The sequence below is a fragment of the Mixophyes fleayi genome, chromosome 3 (assembly GCF_038048845.1).
Source record: "Mixophyes fleayi isolate aMixFle1 chromosome 3, aMixFle1.hap1, whole genome shotgun sequence".
NCBI classification, from domain to species: Eukaryota; Metazoa; Chordata; class Amphibia; order Anura; family Limnodynastidae; genus Mixophyes; species Mixophyes fleayi.
In genome coordinates this window covers 220653726-220663255 of record NC_134404.1, presented here as the reverse complement: position 1 = coordinate 220663255, position 9530 = coordinate 220653726, and positions in this window count along the sequence as shown.

Here is a 9530-nt window from a genome sequence, read left to right as displayed (position 1 = left end):
ATTTCTGGCTGTCAAAAGTCATATCTGTCAGCAGTATCTACTCAATAAATGTTAGCACTCCTCAGTGTTTTTGGGGTGTCCTCTCTAATTGTGCATTAATATTTCTGGCTGTCAAAAGTCATATCTGTCAGCAGTATCTACTCAATAAATTTTAGCACTCCTCTGTGTTTTTGGGGTGTCCTCCCTAATTGTGCATTAATATTTCTGGCTGTCAAAAGTCATATCTGTCAGCAGTATCTACTCAATAAATGTTAGCACTCCTCAGTGTTTTTGGGGTGTCCTCTCTAATTGTGCATTAATATTTCTGGCTGTCAAAAGTCATATCTGTCAGCAGTATCTACTCAATAATTTTAAGCACTCCTCAGTGTTTTTGGGGTGTCCTCTCTAATTGTGCATTAATATTTCTGGCTGTCAAAAGTCATATCTGTCAGCAGTATCTACTCAATAATTTTAAGCACTCCTCAGTGTTTTTGGGGTGTCCTCTCTAATTGTGCATTAATATTTCTGGCTGTCAAAAGTCATATCTGTCAGCAGTATCTACTCAATAAATTTTAGCACTCCTCTGTGTTTTTGGGGTGTCCTCCCTAATTGTGCATTAATATTTCTGGCTGTCAAAAGTCATATCTGTCAGCAGTATCTACTCAATAAATGTTAGCACTCCTCAGTGTTTTTGGGGTGTCCTCTCTAATTGTGCATTAATATTTCTGGCTGTCAAAAGTCATATCTGTCAGCAGTATCTACTCAATAATTTTAAGCACTCCTCAGTGTTTTTGGGGTGTCCTCTCTAATTGTGCATTAATATTTCTGGCTGTCAAAAGTCATATCTGTCAGCAGTATCTACTCAATAATTTTAAGCACTCCTCAGTGTTTTTGGGGTGTCCTCTCTAATTGTGCATTAATATTTCTGGCTGTCAAAAGTCATATCTGTCAGCAGTATCTACTCAATAAATTTTAGCACTCCTCAGTGTTTTTGGGGTGTCCTCCCTAATTGTGCATTAATATTTCTGGCTGTCAAAAGTCATATCTGTCAGCAGTATCTACGCAATGGATTCAAAGCAGTCCACATATGATCTAAATGAGCAACCAGGTTCTGTCACCAGTCCTGATGTTAGTGTTCCCAGTACGTCATCTGGCCAAGGCGATGTCAAACAACAGAGTGTTTTCAAATTAGTGCAAAAAACAAAAACCAAAAAAAAATTTACTGTATTGAAGCGAAAACGAAGTGTAACTGAGCAAAAGTTAAGTGACGATAAAAAAAAAATTGCAAGCATGCCATTCTACACACGCAGTGGCAAAGAGAGAATGAGGCCTTCACCTTTGGCTATTAGTGGCAGATCCCAAAAAGTTACCCAGCCTACAATTGGTGCACAACTACTGTTACGCGTCAAAGCTGAGCTGCAAGATACCAGTGAGGCATTACAGGAGAATATTTGCTCTGATTCACAAATGACAACAATCCCTGTGGAGAGTCCATCCAACAGTGGGATGTCTAATCGTGAGCATTCTGCTGATGTGTGCCTTAATAGCCCGAGTGTAGCCGGTGATACCCAAATTGAGGATGCCACTTTGGAATTAGAAGAGGATGAGGGGGAGATTTGTGTAGGCGACGAGGGCGCTAATGAGGATGTTGATGAGGATGAGGTTGTTTGTGTAAGTCCTGCACCAGTGGCAGCAGTTCTGGCACGTGACAAGAAAAAGGCCATTGTCATGCCTGGGCATAAAACAAAAAAATCCACTTCTTATGTGTGGAATTATTTCTACCCAAATCCAGACAACAATTGTATAGCCATTTGTAGTGTATGTGAAGCCACAGTCAGTCGAGGGAGGGACCTTAACCATCTTGGAACCTCGTCTATGTTACGCCATTTAACGAGAGTTCATGGCAAAGTGTTGGGAAAAGCTGAAAGTTCTTCCCAAAAGAATACAAGCACTCCCTCATCAGCTAAGACCCTCCGCTCACCGACATACCGACGGCCACAAAATACACCCACCACACCATCCTCATCAATATCCTCAGTAGCGCTCGGAGTTAGCCCGGCATCCCACTTAAGGCTGGATGACTCCGGCACTATTATTGATTCCTCTGAAGAAAGCGTTAGTCCTGCTGCTGCTGTTGCTGCTGCTGGGGGTGAATCGTCATCCCAGAGGCAGGTGAATAAAATGAGCAGTCCTACATTTCAGCAATTAACTGTGAAACAATCCTTTGCGAGGGGAAGCAAATATGACAGCAGTCACCCAGTCGCCAAGCGAATCACAGACGCCATGGCTGCAATGTTAGTGTTAGATCTGCGTCCAATCTCCACCATAAACGCAGCTGGTTTTTCACAGTTAATTGAGGTTTTGTGTCCGCGTTACAGAATTCCATCGCGACACCATTTCTCCCGTAAAGCTATTCCACAACTATACCAAAAAGTGTGTAAAAATGTAGAGATTGCGCTGAAAAATGCCATTCTGCCCACTGTTCACTTAACCACAGATATGTGGACAAGTGGAAGTGGCCAAACCAAAGACTATATGACTGTGACAGCCCACTGGGTTGGTCATTCACCTTCACCAGCAGGAACAGCAGCAGCATGTACACCACTACGTAACATTTGTCACAGGCAGGCCACTCTTTGTATCACCGGCTTCACTAACAGGCATACGGCTGACAATTTGTTACGCAAACTGAGAGATGTGATTGATGCATGGCTTATACCACTCGGACTCTCCCCAGGGTATGTCATTTCAGATAACGCCAACAATATAGTGCGAGCATTACAGCTGGGTGATTTCCAACATATTCCCTGTTTTGCTCACACCATCAACTTGGTGGTGCAGAGCTTCCTACGAAACAACCGTGAGGTGCAGGAGATGCTTTCGGTGGCCCGTAAAATTTCAGGCCATTTCAGGCATTCAGCCACAGCATGTAGGAGATTACAGCAGCTCCAAGAGCAGTTTAACTTGCCCTGCCACCAACTTAAGCAAGAGGTGGTAACTCGGTGGAATTCCACCCTGTACATGCTTCAGAGGATGGAGGAACAGCGCAAAGCCATCCAAGCATATTGCACAAGTCATGACATTGGGAAAGGAGGGGGGATGTATTTCACTCTTGCACAGTGGGGAATCCTTTCAGTGCTGTGCAAGGTGCTGAAACCATTTGAAGTTGTGACATGTGAGGTCAGTGCAGACTCTGCTAGTTTGAGCCAAGTCATTCCTTTAATTAGACTATTGGAAAAGCAGCTTGAGAAAATGAAGGAGGAGCTGAAAGCAAGCAATTCAGCAAAGTATGTTGGCCTTGTCGATCAAGTACTTAATTCGCTTCACAATGATCCTCGAGTTATTAAGATCTTGAACTCGGATCAGTACGTTTTGGCCACTGTGCTTGATCCAAGGTTTAAAACCTACATTGAGTCTTTACTTGTAAATGAGCGAGATGTGAACTTTTGCAAGGAGCTATTGCTCAGCAAGTTGGCCGCTGAACTGGGCCTCGGCTTGACGACGTGTCCTCCTTCACTTTCTCAAGCTGTTGCTCGTAAAAAATTAAATTTCCAAAAAAGAAGCAGGGAAGACACAGGGGGCAGACGAGAACAATTTAACATCTGGGCTGGTTTGAAGGATTTTTCAAAACAAAGTGTCACTTTGCCCATAAGTCCATCCAATATGAGTATAAACATGCAAAGGATGGTGGAGGATTACTTTCAAGAGGTAGTTGATATGGAAATGTCAGACAGTCCCTTTCCTTACTGGGAAGAAAAGCAAGCTATTTGGAAACCCATGTACAAACTTGCTTTGCAATACCTAAGCTGCCCACCCTCCAGTGTGTACTCTGAACGAGTGTTCAGCACAGCAGGGAACTTAGTCAGTGATCGCCGTAGAAGGTTACTTCCCAAAAATGTGGAGAAAATGATGTTTATAAAAATGAACTACATCTTCCACGAGGAAGGCCTTCACCATCCAAGACATGCAAGCACTGACTGTTCTCTAATGGCGGATTCAAGCGGCGATGAATTGATAGTCTGTGATGATGACGATAACACTGATGAGGGTGAGGATGAAGCTGAAGATGATGCCGATAACATCTTTTTAAAACTTTCTATGTAAGTGTAGGGTGCAATCTACCCCCAAAGAGGAAAGGGACTTGTGGCATTTCCATATCACATACCATCTTGAAAGGCTGCTGTTAGGGCAATTTATCCTTAAGGGTAGGGTGTCATAGACAGAGTGACCCTAAACTGGCTTTGTCCATTTTTCATAATATTGTACAGTCTATAATGGCTGAATTTTTTAGTATTTTATACAAGTGGAGGGGGGCCTAGAGAGACAGAAACCAAACTGGCTTTCTCCATGTCAATTAATATTGTACAGTCTATAATGGCTGAATTTTTTAGTATTTTATACAAGTGGAGGGGGGCCTAGAGAGACAGAAACCAAACTGTCTTTCTCCATGTCAATTAATATTGTACAGTCTATAATGGCTGAATTTTTTAGTATTTTATACAAGTGGAGGGGGGCCTAGAGAGACAGAAACCAAACTGGCTTTCTCCATGTCAATTAATATTGTACAGTCTATAATGGCTGAATTTTTTAGTATTTTATACAAGTGGAGGGGGGCCTAGAGAGACAGAAACCAAACTGGCTTTCTCCATGTCAATTAATATTGTACAGTCTATAATGGCTGAATTTTTTAGTATTTTATACAAGTGGAGGGGGGCCTAGAGAGACAGAAACCAAACTGGCTTTCTCCATGTCAATTAATATTGTACAGTCTATAATGGCTGAATTTTTTAGTATTTTATACAAGTGGAGGGGGGCCTAGAGAGACAGAAACCAAACTGGCTTTCTCCATGTCAATTAATATTGTACAGTCTATAATGGCTGAATTTTTTGGTATTTTATACAAGTGGAGGGGGGCCTTGAGAGACAGAAACCAAACTGGCTTTTTCCATTTCTTTACATATTTAACTATAAGTGTAGGGTGTAATATACATTCAAAGACGATGGCTGCATTGCCAATATGCATAGATGGAGAGGAAGACAATCTGTTTTGTGTGTAGAATAGGCCTACCAACGAAGAATTAAACTGTTTTTTGGGATGATTTATTACCTCAACAATTAGATTACTTGTCTCTAAAACAGTTGGAGCACTAAATTGGGTTAATTTAGGCCCAAAAACATGGATTTTCCCAAAAAATAGCAAAACAAAACCAAACAAAACCAAAACCAAAACCAAAACACGCAATGGAGGTTTTGCAAAACCAAAACCAAAACCAAAACACGACGGTAATCCAGATCCAAAACCGAATCCAAAACCAAAACACGGGGGTCAGTGACCATCTCTAATTTTAACAGACTTTTTATATTTGAAGACAAAAAATCATCCTTCATAAAAAAGTCAATGCCATGGGAACCAAGTTTGCTCTACACAATGCCAATCTATATGGTTCTGGCTATATAAAGTCAAAAATCTTCAAGGCTGTTGATTCTCTTACCTTGATTTTTCAAGTTGTCAATTTTATTTTAAATGTGAATCAGAAACGCTATTGTTAAACATGTCATCTAGTAGCAAGCGAGTGCTTTAGCATCTATTTCAATTCTTATGTTTATAGAATGTATAGCAGGTCATGAGGTATGGGGTGGTTTACTGTATTAAATTATTTCTTTTTAATTTATTACATTTTTTTTTAGTCAAAAATGTAATCTTCTTGTTAGTAATCCTCCTGACAAGGAGGTCTAGCAGATGTTTGAAGAGTCTGTTTTATCATTTATGTATCTGCTAAAAGAGTATTTTTTTTCATCCATTGACTGTTAGTACATCGATCTACTTCAGCAGCACTACAACTCAAACCACCGTATAGGGGACTGGAATATAATATATATAAACCATGATAGCTGGTGTTTGACATATGTCATTTCCAGCCAAAATCAAAGGTGAGTTTAATTTTCCCACATCTCATACCTCTTCAAAGTGTTTGTAGATGATTTGGCCACTATTGGTGCCCTGTCTTTTTCATCTTTTTTTGATGCTTTTCAAAACAATTCCCAAGAAAACTATGCAGTTCCAAAAAGTGCAGTCGTTCCAATACCTACTTGATTCCCTGTTTCTGGAGCAAGCACATGAAGCTCCAGAGGTTTATCCATCTTACCAATGTAAGTACATTTGTTTGTATATTCTCTGTTTGACAGTCAAGTCTAACCTATTATACTAGGAGCACCCAAACATTTTCTTCCTGAGAAACGCTCAAGATTCCCAGTTAATTTATAGGCTACATGAATATTGGTTCAGCCCACACAATATCTCTCCTCACTGTGCAAAGTATGAACTTCCAAAAAGAAGTAGATTTGACAAAAAAAATCTCAATATAAAACTAGCAGGCTTAGATTAGGTTACAAAACATATCTGATGTTTTATAGACATAAAGATAGTTTAAACTTGTGATGACAGCTCCAGTTAAATACGATGTATTATGCCTCAACACAGATTATTTAATAAACAATAACTGTTATTAAAAACATTTAAAAATACCTTTAATTTATTTCCAAGAGGACATACTGCATGGATTTTTTGTAGCATTAAAATAATTTCAGTCTGTTTCCCTTACTTAGGTATGTTACTGTTATCTCACCACTCTGTGTTTATGTCTTCTCTCTGCACATTTCATCAGAGGTTAACCATTCATGTACTGTAACGTTCCTTCAAAGAAAGCCTTATGCTAGCTGAGTATAAGCATAGATAATACCCATCGTCTTTAGGCTTTTCTTTCAGCTTTTTCATTTTGCCATATCGCACGCACAAATATATGCAGAATAAGTATTATCATGTTGGAAAAGGTGGACAGACCGTGCAATAGTTGTCAAATGTCTAGCTAAGGTGATTTAAACTAGCTTGGTCTATATGGATGATCAGATAGGGGCATTAAAACACTCTAGTTTCCCTTCAGTTATAGAGGTTATGGATGTACTAATGCGCTTAGCTGTAGTAGCAGCTAGTGTGTGTGTGTGTGTGTGTGTGTGTGTGTGTGTGTGTGTGTGTGTGTACTAACAGCAAAGTGTCCTCCCCTATTTAGACAAGTTTTTTTATACTTAGTTGTTTGTCGCAGTGGAGCGCTGTGTGTGATGCCTTGTAGATGGATTTCTATGGTGAAGTTGGGCTCCGTGTGGTTGCTGTAGGGTGGAGCTTTCAAAATGATGAGTCCCTAAAAAGGCAGCAATTCGGTGGAGGAAGAGCCAAGGTAGAGAGGGAGTAGAGAGTATGGTATAACAAATAGCATTGAAGAGAGAGAACAGGTAATGAGGGGAATAAAGAGATGGAAAATATTAAGTATAAAGTATAGTGGAATGAAGTAGAAAGATAAAATATTTATTTATAATAAGTAGGTATAAAAAAAGAATAAAAGAGACATGTAAATGGAATATCTGGAGCATCTAAAGACACCTCTTTAAACACTGAGGTCTTGTTGGCGCTAACATAATAAAAAGCTGGTGTGTCCACAGTACTGCTCATTCTGCCTCGTGTGTGGTTTAATAATAAAGCGTGTTCAGTATCCTTTATTTAAGAGCCTCTACAGGGTAGGGTAAAATCTTGTACAAAGATACTAAAAAGTAAATTTATCATTAAAATATAGATTTTAGCCTCCATGTTTTCTTAGTTGTGCCATTTTAATTTTGGTACCAGGTTTATATGTGACCAGACTTTAAGATACTAAGCAGAATAAACATAGAAGATTAAGATTACATGATGTTAATCATATAGTGTTTTGGACCATGCAGCTGGAATAGTCTCTGCATCATTAGGAAAAGACATGAGTGAAACATTCAGAAGCACAAAGTCTATTCTATAATAGATGGAGTGGGCAGTGCATGATTAAGGGTTAAGGCCGCTCTAGGCTAATATGCTTGTAGTGCCCCCTTGTCTTCCACATCAGGCTAATATGTGGTTGGCAAAAACCTGCAGACCTGCTCCTCATACTCATTTCCTTTTCATGGCTGTACCTAAGCAAAATTATTAGCATGTAACTTCAGTAGCCCTTGTTGAAATTGCCACCTCAAACACACGCTGGGAAGGCAACTCCACGGGCAGTACATTCAACTCAATGCAGCCCAGGCTCAGCGGAACTCATGTGATGCAATCGGCTCCGTCTCTTCCAAGCCTCCGGGGAGGACGTTTCTGAGAAAATTCGGTTAATTCAACTGCTGGGCAAGGTGGTTTCTGGTTACCCAGAAATCCTTCCTAGGTGTGCTCGGATTGGTGGAATCTGGTCCTCTCCCAATTCAGCCCCTGTGTGCACCCGCAGCCCCTCTGTGATGACCGCAGCCTAGCCCTTCTGTGCAGCAGCGGGTATGACTTTGCCACTCGAGGCCCCAAAAATCATGAAACAACTATCTGGACTTCTTCCATTTCAAGAGAGAGCATTGCTCATCTAGCTTTTAAGACACCCTGATTAACATTTAATACTGTAACATGATAACATGAAACTACATGTTTTTTTTCCCCATCATTCTACGTTTTGTTTGGACACTTAGCCAACAAGGGGGCTAATTTAGAAGTATGTAAACTTTTTTTTATGTGTAAGCTACGCATTTCTGTACTGCGTAAAAAAGAGGATTTATACTTACGATAAATCGGTTTCTCTGATTCCATCTGGGGGACACTGCTAACCATGGGGTAGAGTAGGGTAGAGAGGAGTCTGGCACCCAAATAGTTAATCTTTTGCTGCTGACAGGCATATGCCCCCGCCCCTTCCCCACAGAACTCAGTTTGATTAACAAAGCCCTAGGAGGACAGGCCAATCAACCAAGATACACAAAACACAGAAAAGAGGGGGGGGGAAAGCAGTGTCCCCCAGATGGAATCAGAGAAACCGATTTATCGTAAGTATAAATTCTCTTTCATCCATCTGGGGGACACTGATAACCATGGGGACTTACTAAAGCAGTCCCTCTGATGGGTGGGACCGTTCTGATTGCCCCGCACGTAGAGCACTACGGCCAAATGAGGCGTCCTCAGACGCAAAAACATTAAATTGGTAGAATTTTGTGAAAGTATGGACCGAGGACCAGGTAGCCCGCCCTGCATAGCTGGTTCGCTGAGGCCCCGTTTCGCACTGCCCAAGACGCCTCAACCGAACTGGTAGAATGGGCAACAATACGCTTCGGCACAGAGCGCTTAGTACGGACATAAGCCTCCCTAATTGCTAGGGTAAGCCACCTAGCAATTCATTGCTTAGACGCAGGCCATCCTCGCCTAGCGAAATCAATAACACAAATAGAGAATCTGTCTTACGTATATTTGCAGTTCTCTGAACATATATCCGCAACGCCCTAACGACATCTAAACATTTACTTCCTTTTGTTCCCGTAACCTGAGGATCCTCTCTGAATACCGGAACAACTATTTCCTGATTAATATGGAAACCCGACACCACCTTAGGGAGGAAGGATGGAATAGTCCTTAAAACTGCCCTATCCTCATGAAAGATCAAATAAGGTTCTTTAAAAGATAAGGCCCCTAGCTCGGAGACCCTCCTAGCTGAGGCAATAGCCAGCAGGAA